This window comes from Capsicum annuum, chromosome 3 (assembly GCF_002878395.1).
Source record: "Capsicum annuum cultivar UCD-10X-F1 chromosome 3, UCD10Xv1.1, whole genome shotgun sequence".
In the NCBI taxonomy this organism is placed as follows: Eukaryota; Viridiplantae; Streptophyta; class Magnoliopsida; order Solanales; family Solanaceae; genus Capsicum; species Capsicum annuum.
Window position 1 is genome coordinate 217,534,262 of NC_061113.1, and position 12,977 is coordinate 217,547,238.

General features: G+C 32.6%; 1 pseudogene; it reads left to right on the top strand.

Annotated features, from left to right (window-relative positions):
- Positions 1-12,977, top strand: part of LOC107865083 — a 61,535-nt pseudogene that overhangs the window by 45,173 nt on the left and 3,385 nt on the right.

Below are 12,977 nucleotides of genomic sequence, written 5' to 3' on the forward strand. Positions count from 1 at the left end.
GTATAGCCCGTATCTTAACCTGCCATAACAAAAATCTAGTGTTGTGATCCAATAATTGAATATCATACTTCATGGTTTCCATCTCTAAGAAAATAATCGAACATGCTTTGATACCAGTTTGTTAGGAATAAATCAAAAATAAAGCAAACCACAAGTAGAAAGTAAACAAGAACACGCACATTTACGTAGAAACCCTTGCAGGAAAAACCATGGGCAGAGGCAAAGAAGATTTCACTATAATGGAGAGAGAGTACAATGTGGAGAAGGCTGAATTTTCTGAATACCCAAAACAACCCAATAAATGCACTTAAATAATATGTACGTAAAAATAAGTCCTAGGCCCAAAAACATAAAGGTCCATATTGGGCCTGTCGGCCTGATCCCTATGCTACCACCACAGACCCCATTGAAAATCACCAACATGGGTCACACCATGAAACTTTCTGGGCTGGATCAACAAAATTTGGGTTACAACTCTACCACATGCTTATGGGCTCACAAGATGCTTAAAGGTGTTTTTGTAAAAATTAATCTTTACGTGATGCTTTTTGTTCTAATAATTTTGTTTTGGTAGTTCTTGTGTAGTCATAACATACCTCCTTTCCTCGTGACAAATACACATATTTCGTGGAGTTAATATTTGTGTATTCTATTTTATTCATCGAGAAATCGCTGATTTAATTGAGTGCCTTTATTTCAATAGGAAGAAGGAGTGAATATAACAGCAAATTCACTTCATCCTAGAACAATCAAAACCAATGTGTTTCATCATATGGGTGTTTTTATGGTAATAATAAGATTCTTCCTCTTTCTATAATGTCTAGTTAATATGAATGCTATGCGTAGCGAGTTAGTAATCTTCTTTGTGTATGAAACAAATCCTTAAAGGTTCTCACTAGTAATAGTACTAATTAATGGCATAGTAAGCAAATGGCAGACGCATTTTGATTTATAGACTTCTGACATATCATCAGACAGTCCTAGCCATAGTTGAATATTTTACGTGTAATGTTTGTTTCGTGTGTTGCCTGAAAATAAACATGAAGTATTCCTTTATGTTTCTTTTACTGAACTTATGCTATCTTTTCTGTGCGGTACAGGTCTTATATACAAGTTTGGAATGGTTTTCTATAAAACCATTCAACAGGTATGTTCCACATTGAAGCATTTATCAAAATTTGTAGTACATACATATTATTTTGAAAATTCATAGAATTTTTGACACCTTCCAGAGCAAAAATAAAGTGAATGCTAGATCTATAAAGGTGAAGGGGAAAAGGTGAAGAATTGTTAGTCTTGAAAGACCCCCAACCACCAAAACACTTTACATCACATCTCAACCACTTTTCATGAAATAAGGGTCCATGTTTTAAGGAGAAGTACAAGAAAAAGGCAAGTCTTGAAAATTGAAAAAGGCTACAAGACTTATTTTCCCTCCTAAAATAAATTCCACCAATCTAAATTAATTTTTGACCAAGACTTGAACCTTTGAGAATAACCACTTGATAAAACTGAACCAATACGTGGCTGCCACATCATCACTGCTACTGTTCACACAATATTTTCAAGCTCAAAATTTTAGATTCTTAGTTTCATCTTATTTTTTCATTAGTTTCATGTCTTGATTCTAGAATTAATTAACAACTAGTAATCACCTACTTAGTTGTAGATTAATTATTGAATCCGTTTCTTCGTGTCTTCGTTATTTGTGGGCTTTTCTCATTTTTAACTCGTAGTAACTTCTTTGTTTCAAGTTCGTAAGTAAATTTTATTTTGTTTCTTGAGTCAATCAAGCAAGAATTCATTTCGGCCGCCAAGTAGAATTGACATCTTATTGACTACCAAAGTATAAGAAACTTTCAATATTTGTCGCTCTAATTGTGAGGATCACAAAAGTGAGTTAATACGAGTGTTGGTGAGGAGCTTTTACTATTAATCTTGTTTGTTTATTTTGTAGGTTCAAAAGGTGATATAAGGGGAATATGTCTTTGATAGTCAGGGATTATTGTGACTACAACATGGGAGACTATGGTTGTAGTGAGGGGTTTCATGGCTATGAAGTTGAGGGAGATTGTAGAGGCTATGAAAATAGCCATGATCGAAACTTGGACAGATTTGAAAGTTATTGTTTTGAGGGAGAAAATTAGGTGAATGGAGTGCCTAGTGCTTATGGTGACTTTGGAGATGATGTAGGACCTTGTGATGAATCTTATGATGACGTTGGGGCATATGAGGAGTCCTACACTTCTCACTCCAAGCCTAGATTTGGTGTTAGGTATAATTCTTTCGTTTGCAAAGCTTATGAAAGATATGATGAGAGTACATGTGAGGAGTGTAAAGATTCATATTCTCCACCTTGTAGTACTTCTTATCAAGATCGATATAGTGTGAATGGTTATACTAGCTCTAGTAGAGGTTGTTCAATAAGAAGAAGAGGGTATGCATCTCCAAAATTAAGGAGTACTCATGTCCTTTACAATGTTGATCCAAGAAGAAGTATACGCTCCAGAAAGGTGACCATTTATGGGATACCAGGGTACCTCATTGTGTTAAATGATAGGTACTATAGAAACCACATAGTTCTATCCATGGTTGACTACTTGGGGTTGTTTTGTGAGCCTTTACTTGTTCCATACTTTTTGGACGGGTTTAAGGTTACCGAGAGGGTCAAAGTTTTCTTCTCCCAATATGAGTACCATGAGGAGGTATGGTGTGATATTCTTCCATTAACAAAAGGTCATGTATGCTTAGGCATCGATTGGTTTGCACAACATAGAGTTCCAAATTTGCAAAATTGGCCTAATATTGTAAGATACCGGTGTGAAAATCACCTCATAACATACATGCTTCTCGAGCTGCAAAGAGAAGTGAATGCTTACTCCAATCTAAATACTTATGAGAGAAAAAATATTGAGAGGAGTAAGGGTGTGCAAGGTGGTAATCTGAGAGAGAAAAAAGGAGAGGTTATGTGGAGCGAAGCGAGGGGGTTCCACTAAACTGAGCTAACATTGTTTGCCCTCCTATTTCTAAGGACATTTGTGTAGGTACCGACATGGCAAGTGATGAAGATCAATGCCAAAGTAAAGTTGTTGCCCAAGCTTATGAAGGACCGTCACAACACGAAAAAGAAGATTTGACTCAAGAACTTCAAGGTAAAATAGCTAACTCTTAAACTTTTGCTCATGTGAATGATAATTGTGTGGCTAGTATCCCATTAAGTGTGAGTAGTAGATGACTTACTTGTGAGTCTAATGATTCTTTGCCTTTTGTTAATGATGTACATGTTGTGAGTGTGGATACACTAGTTGATCCTATAGATGACCAAATTAACTCTTCTTGTAAGATCGATTTATGTCCACCTAGTGTTGGAGCCTTTATGTTGAATGGAAGTACATTGTCTTGTGTAATTGGTGTTGATCAACCTATTTGTGAAAATTGTCCACCACTTGAGTATGTGTGTTATATGATTAATCGAAATTAAGTGAGTGAAGTATTTGAAAAAGTTGGTCAACAAAAGGGGAGTGAACCCGAGAGCTATTCTTGGGATAATCTTGTACTTGAAATCTCTTTAAAACGTGATATTGAGCTTTTAGAGAGTGCTGAATGTGTTTGTTCTGAATCTTTCTGTGAAATAGATCATGCTCTCTTTAGTTATAATGTCTTATTTGAAGATGATATAAACACTCCTAATGAGCGTAGTGGTGAAAATGAAGGTATAGCTTGCCTTGGAAGCTATAGCCGATATGCTAACCCACTATGGTGTGACAACATTCCTCCTAAAGATGAAAATCTCTTTTTGAAAGACGAGAGTACTCTTATGGATAAGGAATGTGTAATCCTTCTTGAAAACCCGAGGACAAATGTGTCATTGACTCCTTAGGGTAATGTTCCTAAATGTGCATCCTTATTTGACATACTTGTGCCTAAATTGCATGAATTCCAACTTGTGGATGCCAAGTTGTCTAGTTGTTTGAAGTAAAGAATCTGTATGGTTTAAATACTTATTTTTCACCCGTGAATTTCTTTGCATGTGATTCTTTCCTATACTACCTCTTTGCCTATGATGATGTCCATGCTAGTTTTGGATTTTTTTTATGTCGAGGTAGGAAGTTTGTTGGTATATACATGTGTGTGTGTGATAATGCTATATAGATTTTATGGACTTTAGAACCAATCGAAACACCCCCCTCCCTTAGTGTGGTCTTTTGACAAGATAAAGAAGCAACGGTGTCTTATGGCTCATAAGATGAAAGAAGTTCTACCTTGTAGATGATTTGATGCCATTAGGACCTATGTAGGTTCTTTATCTCTTGGTGATTCCCGTAACCAAATCCTTTGTGCACCTTTTATTGAAATTTTTATATTTAATTTAAAGGATCCTTGGTTATATTGCAAAGATGTGCAACTTGGCATGTTGAGATGATTTGTTGTGCTAACCCTAACCCTTATTCCATGTGGAGTTTGTATTTGTTTGCCCTCTCTTCGATTTTGCAAGGTTTGGATTCGAGGTCGAATCCTTTTCAAGAAGAGGAGGATGATACAAGAATAATGGCCGTCTTAGCTTTTGACGACATCATTCAAAGTCACTATGTGAAGAATCAAGCTTTGGTCGCATGGAGGGTATGGGATCATACTTGGAGGGGACGTTTTGAGCCTACCATTGATCAAACCCGAGCATGGAAAATTGCTTGGAGACTTGAAGACTTAAGGAATCTCGGTTTGGACCACCTTTGTTGGTTTACGGTTTTGGTTCCCTTTACTAAGGCATTTTGGTCACTTAACCTTAAGGGCATTTTGGACAATTCATATTGTCTTCCAACATACCAAGGCCACCCTTGGTCATTAAGGGTAATGTGGTCTTTTTGTCTACTTTTGTAATATACTATAAGTAGTACATTTTAGGTCTTTTCTCTTTAGTTTATGAAAGATGAAATATTGAAATACTTAAAATCCTCTCTCTTGAGAGTAGACCAACTTAGTGTAGTTTTAGTATATGGCTTGGAAAAGCTAACATTGTTCTTTGCTTGAAAACGGTGGATCTTGAGGTGAGTTGATTCCCTTGATGGTCACCGTAAGAGTATGGTTTTGATTATTACATTCATTAGGGATTAATGTTGAAATATACTTGGTTCTTAATCTTGTAATAATCTTGGTCTCACTATCTATCATTTACTTTTTTGCAATTCGTGTATGTGTTGTGTAGTGGACTGTTTTGAGCCCTTCGTTGAATCCAAAACTTGTATTATTGTTGTTCATCTTGTTCATCACATTTTGTAACCATTTTGGTGTTAAAATACACTCTTGTATCTTGTATTCTTATTTTATTTGTTGAATTCGAGAGTTGGTCTCCAATGGGTCCTCGGATCTTGTGATTTGTGAACTGTCTTAGGGTGTGTTTCGTCCTTTCGTTGTTTTTATTGTACCAGGTAGTGACAAAGGTTCTATACAAAATTTTGGTAGTGACGAAGGTTTGAAAGTAGGTTGTGCTTGTCATTTGTATAAGACTTGCTGCATGGATGCTACTTGTACAACTTAGCTATGCATAAAGCGAAATCTTTGAGATAACTCCAAGATCGAAGAGACACTTAGCTTCTAAATTATGGCATAAAGTTATTCCTCTTAAAATGTCTTTCTTAGCACAGAGAGTGATCTCTACAAGAAAATCTCCATTGTTGATATCATTTGTAGATTTGAAGTTACTGGTCCTTGTAGGATCCCACAACCCTGAAGATATTTCCCATGTGTTTTTCAATTGTATTCTAGCTACAATAGTCAGAAATTATTTCAATAACGGAATAACTACATGGTTTGAGAACATAAGCTCTTAATTATCATATTTAGTTTAAGTTGCAATTAATTACAATTCATATTATATCTTGCCAATTAAATACAATCCATAGTCCCTTTCCTTTATTGTTTCTCTTTCTCTAACTTCTGTTCCTTTTTTTCTTCTTTTTTTCTTTTACAATTTTTTTCTTCTTTATTTCTTTCCCTTTTATTTCATTTTCTCTTTCTTTTTTCTTTTTCCTTTTTTTTTCTTTTCCATTTTGTTCATTTTTTTCTTTCTTTTTTTCTTTTCATTTTGTTCTCGTTTTTATATATTTTCTTTTTTTCTTTGTTGTTTTTTGTCTTTTATCTTTTTTTATTTCTTTCTCTTTGCAAATTTTTTGTATATTCTTTTGTTACCGTTCTTGTTTCATTTATTTTTTTGTCATTTTTTCCATTTTTTTCATATTTTCTTTTTTTTTTTCCTCATTTGTTGTTGTTGTTATTGTCTTTTATATTTTATATATTTTTTGTATTGTATATTTATTTGTATCATACTATATAGGAAAAATGTGCGAAAATATATGTACTTAGGCGAAATTTGTAGTTACACGTCCTGAACTCTTTGGGGGTTCTATGACCCCCTTAGACTATTTTTTACCGTATTTAACTGGAATATATTTGCTCCTTTTCAAATATTTTTTTCTTATGCGCTCAATGTGCATGAAATACATGCAGTGGTTCAAGTGTCAAATAGATGCTAGTTAAATACGGTAAAAAATAGTTTAGGGGGTCATAGAACCCCCGCAAAATTCAGGATGCGTAACTGCAAATTTTGCCAAAGTATAAATATTTTTCACACATTTTTCCCCACTATATATTTCAAAGAAGTTTATTATTTTTATTTGAATAGTTTAGCCGTAAATATATAATTTATCATTTATATTTGTATTTAGACAAGTATATGAATTAACTGTATTTGCCTGAGTCAATAATATATAAATATGCAATATGTTATTCAATGCAAATGTATTGTTAATATTTGTATGTCAAATTTATCATGTGTCTTGGGATATAGACAAGTAAAATTTGTGTGCATATAGTTCAAGTTGTATAAATTTATATCAATTTATGCAAATATAGCATTTGTATTTGTGTTATCATATGTTTGTGTTGTTCATTTTCTATCAATAAAATACAATTCGTATCAATGAATATAAATACAAGTATTAATAGAAAGAAAAATGATAGTTCTTTTTTAATTTTTTAAAAATACAAATCATGTTGTCAACTACAAATTTAAACACAAATAAGTGAAATTACAAATACAAATACAATATGCGGTCAACTTACAAATACAAAATGATTCTTTAAAAATACAAGTGCATGGACGAAAATATAATATTGATACAAATACAAATAAAATGAAATAATAAAATACAAGTACAACATGTAGTAAATAATAAAATTCAAATACAAATCAGTTCGTTAAAATACAAGTGTAAATTGTGTAAAATATAAATGATGGTGTGAACCATATATAAAATACGAATACAAGTGTGAACTGTAAAATACATATAAAAATGCGAACTATAAAATATAAAATACAAATAGAAGCATGAACTATAACATACAAATATAAATATAATTGTAGCAACGAATACAAAAATATAAATGATGGTGCAAATATAAATGTAATAAGTGATTGAGGTATTTTTATTATCTCCATGACTTATGCTCAACGTAGTCATATTTTTCAAAAATATAAAATAAACAAAAAAAATGAGAAAGAAAACATACAAAAAGAAAGAAATGAAAAAAAAAACAAAAAACAAAAAAAAGACAAAAATAATTAAAAAATAGAAAAGACCAAAAAGAAAAAAAAAGGAAAAAACACAAAAAAAAGAGAAATAAAAAAATACAAAAAACAAAAAAAAAATAGAAAAGGAAAAAAGAAGAAGAAAGAGAAATAAAAGTTTTAGATAGAAGAGAGAAAGGAAAGAAGACAAAAATAGAAAAAAATTAAAAAGTTAGAAATTTTTTTTTTTTTAAAAAAAGGATGGTGAATACAAATAGAATGATCTGTTATGATGTTTTTGTCATCATTCATGACTTGTACTTGGCGTAACCATATTTTTTGAAAATACAAAAAATATAAAATATAAAATACAATCAAAATGAAAAAAAATGAGAAAGAAAAAAAAAAGAGAAAAACTGAAAAGGAAAAAAGGGGAAAAAAAAGAAGAAGAAACAAGACATTGAGAAGTAGAGACTGGCGACTAGGGATAGAAGAGAGAAATAGAAGTTAGAGAGAGAAAAGAAATAAAAAGAGCCTAAAAAGAAACAAAGATAAAAGAAAAGCGAGGTAGGCTAGGGACATTTTCATTTTGTTGAAACATAGGCTCTTTCTGTAACTGTCCCTTCGGTAATTTGTTTGGTGTTGCAATACAATCTTTTGTGTCCCTTTGTCCTACTATTACATCCTGGTGGGATCATAATCCTTGCAATCATGTGATTGTGATGATTATACTTGTAGTGATTATTTGGGAATTGTGGAAAGATAGATGCATGAGCAGATATGGCAATAGAAAGCATATCTTCCCAGCTTTGACATACATGTATATGGTCTTTAAGATCTACAAAAAAAAATTGAGAAAAGGCATCGTTTCCACCCCAAACTATACCCGAAAAGTCGAAGCCACACCTAAACTATACTAGTGACCTATTACACACCTAAACTATAAAAAAGTGAAACTATTTACACCCTGTCAGGCTACCACCACTTGCATGTGGTGTAGTGCTTTACACGCGCTGCCACGTCAGCACCACGTCAGTAAAAAGTATCATTTTTTGTAGTTAAGGTGTGTAATAAGTCACTTATATAGTTTAGATGTGGATTCGACTTTTCGACTATAGTTTGGGGTGGAAACGATGCCTTTTCCCTTAATGTTTTTAGCCATTTACTTTTGTTATTTAATAGGCTGGACGCGCCTAAAATAAGTGTAACACACACGCCTTAGAATGGGGGTCGCGGGGAGGTAATAATATCACTTTTATAGAGTTAAGGTGTGCAATAGGTCACTTATAAAATTTAGGTGTGGCTTAGACTTTTCTTGTATAGTATGGGGTGGAAATGATGCCTTTTCCCAAAAAAATTCTGGAATAAACCTTTTGCTTCTTCCTGTAAGCTCAATAGTGATGGAAGTGCTAGAGATGTTAAATGTGGAGCAGGAGAAGAGGGAATATGATTAGCATCAATTGGTCTATCCTAGATGTTTTAGAGAAGCCTGGTAAATGAGCTTGCGTTCTCGAGCCATAATCTACAGAATGAGATTCAAGAATTTGATGGACTGTCAAGGCCAGTGAGGGGTCTACTAAACATGGATAAAAGACTATCCAATTGCGGTAAGTTAAATGGTTCCAAATAAAACGCATAGTAAATTCCTTATGCCATGTTCCACGAGAATTCAAGGCAACATATAATCGGACATGTGTGTATATATATATAGGGTAAAATCCCATGAGATACATGGCACAATCAGGGGAAGCAGCTCAAAGGCGTGACACATAAACAAGAACTATCATGATCCAAAAATAGGTCATGATGACACTTATCGTGGCTCAACCTTGATAAATAAGTCAATCATCCAAACAGACAAAGAAAACACAAAATTGACAATAAAATACACCAGGGTGAGACTTCTAAAATAAAGTCAAGTCAAACAAGAAATATAATTAAACGAAAATACGAAAGAAATCTCATAAGTCTCCAAAAACTGATGTTATAATGTAAAAACATCTAATACAATATCCGAAAATTAAAAATACACATTTATCTCTGATAACCAAAATAAGGACAAATAAGGATAGACGAGGTCTGAATCAACCTTCAACTCTGGAGAAAATCAGCACCTCAAAGTATGGAATTTCCACACGAAATCAACCACCACAGGAGGTGCTCTACTAGGATCTGCACCGAAAGGGCACAGTAGGAGTGAGTATGGTCAACTTGTACTCGGGAGGTATCATAGGTTGGCTGAATAAATCAAAAAATAAGATAAGTAAAATATACTATGAGCACATCACCTGCAAGCAGAAAATATCCCAAACTGTAGCTCACATCGTCTCCACTAACGATTCTATATATATATATATATATATATATATATATATATATATATATACCACTAACAGTTCTAATATAGTACTAATATATATAAGGGAGGATCTCTAACTTTAGTAGTCCTCACATAATTTTTTGGATCCATTTTATCCTTAAATAAATGTTTAATGACTTTGCAAATTCTTAAACATTTTGATAAATTTGATTAATTATATGAGCTTTTTAAATATTCTACAAGTGATGAGTCATTTAAAAAAAGCGACAGTGACACCACAAAATATCTATTTATCCACCCAAATCAAAAATTAAATTTAAAATTTTGTAGTGTTCTTTTATGTGGAAATAATAACAAGAGAGAATACCTAATTTTTTAATCCTCACAAGGAATTCTATTTTGCCTTTTTACCCCTAATTGAAGCTTTAATAATCTGGCCACCAAAGGATGTGGTGCAGCGGATGGGGTTGTTTCTCCCTTAACCAGAGGTCTCGGGTTCGAGCCCTGGATATGGAAAAATTCTTGGTATGGAGCGCTTCCCCCTCGAATGGAGCCCTATGCGGCGCGAATTTGAATAAGTCGGACTCCAATGCGAGTACCAGACACCGAATGGAAAATCAAAAAACAAAGAGCTTTAATAACCTTATAAGCTTTCACCAATTGAAGGAACATCTACAAAAGTATTTTGTTGAATTAGATTTATAAATAATTTAATTTAAATGCTATATTTATTTATAAATTAACTTTACTAATGTGATCATACAATAATTTATAACATCAAATATTAGTTTATATTTTTTAAATATAATACTTTTTTATTAAAAAATGTGCTAGCCAATATATATTTAACTAAGAAAACAAATAAAGTTAATTCAGCCTAAGGAATAACTCAATTTAGATCGTTAAAGACTTTCATTCAAAAAACTTCAGTAAAATAAAAAGGAAAAGAGTTTAAACACGTGTATTTGTTTGAAAAAAAATTTGTGTAACTTAAGAAATTTACACCCACTATTTCAATTTATTTGTCTGATTTAGACTTAGCACAAAATTTTAAAAGAAACAAATATTTTTGAATTGAGAAAATGAGAAAATGGTCAAAAGTTCCCAACTTTTATAGTTGGGATTTGGGGTAAAGGTTGGGGGGAATTTATAAATATATAATTCCCTTTACCCCAAATTCCAGCAGAATAACAAAAGAAATTTTGATAAATATATAATTCCCTAGGAAATTCGCTTTTGTCATCCTCTAGCTCCTTTGTCCTAGTAAATTATATAACCAGTCCTGTAATACTAGGCACTCTTTTCATTGAAAACACTCATCCCATTCAGGGTTACTCAAGTGGGAATAACTATTGAAGACAAAAATATGTTTCCCCCAATTGACAAAGCTCTCATTCAAAATTTTTTGTCCTTTTTAAAAAAACAAAAAGGCTCAAATCAATTTCTTTAAAGAAGAAATAGCATTTTGAAGGCTGCAACAACAACTTCTGGAATCTTTCTTTCAATCTAAGATTAAGGCCTTAGAAGCAAAAATTGAAAAATAATTATTTACTAATTTACCCACGGTATTCTAGAACCGCAAAAAATACATGTTTAGACTTCCTTATGAGCCTGACTTTGATAAAGAAACCATCCCCACCCAAGCCCAACCCATTTATATGAATCATGAACTTACAATCCACTGCCAAACGAAAATCGATGATCTTCTTAAAAAACAGATTATCTCTCCAAGTAAATCCCCCTGGAGTTGTGTTGCTTTTTATGTTAATAAAAGTTCTAAAATCGAACAAGGAGTCCCTCATTTGGTCATCAATTTTAAGTCTTTAAATGTTTCTCTTGGGTGGATTAGGTATTCAATTTCAAACAAAAAGGATCTACTCCAGCAACTTTATGCTGCCACAATTTTCTCAAAATTTGATCGAAAATCAGGGTTCTCGCAAATTCAAATTGATCCTAGAGATCGATATGAAACTGCCTTTATGGTACTATTTGGTCAACATGAATGGAATGTAATACCCTTTGGCTAGAAAAAATGTCCCTTCAGAATTTCAGAAAATAATGAATGATATCTTGAATCCTTTTTCAAAATTCATAATAGTCTATATTGATGATGCTTTAGTGTTTCCATTAACATTGACTAACATTTTAAAAACTTGAGAGTTTTCTTCAATGTCATCAGGAAAAATGGCTTAGTTTTATTCAAAACTAAGTATAGTCTTTTTCAAGTCAACATTAGATTCCTCGGGCACAATATCTATCAACATACTATTACTCTCATTCAATGGTCCATTCAATTTACTAATAAATTTTCTGGTCAGATTCTAGATAAAATACAACTCTAAAGATTTTTAGGATGTGTTAATTCTATAGCATATTTTATTCCTGGACTTAGTAATCTGTTAAAACCTCTCCATAACAGGTTGAAAAAGCCTCCTCCTCCATGGACTAACGTCCACACCAACGTTGTTAAAGAAATCAAATTGAAGGTAAAAGATCTCCCTGGCCTATCCCTCATTGACCCTTATGCATTAAAAATAGTCAAAATAGATGCATCAGACATAGGTTATGGTGGCATTTTAATGCAAAAAAAAAAAGAATAATAAAGAATATATTGTTGCATTTGCTTCTAAGCATTGGAATAAAACTCAACAAAACTATTCAACTATTAAAAAGGAAATTTTAGCAATTTTATTATGTATTTCTAAATTTCAAGCTGATTTATTAAATCAAAATTTTTTATTAAGGATAGATTGTAAGGCTACAAAATCTATTTTACAAAAAGATGTGCAAACATATCCTCTAAGAATATATTTGCTAGATGGCAAGCAATTTTATCTATTTTTGATTTTGATATTAAATATATTAAAGGGAACTCCAACTCTATCCTAGACTTCCTTACAAGGGAATTCTTGCAGGGAAGATAAAATGATCAGAAAAAAGAAAGAAACCATTGCACCACCACAAATTCCGGCTCTTCCATCCCCACAAGAAAATAACCAAAAGTTGTTCCCCAAAACAAAAAATTGTTGTTGCATCAAAACAACCTTCAACTGTAGCGGCTGAGCAAACCAACCAAAATATATGTATATGTAT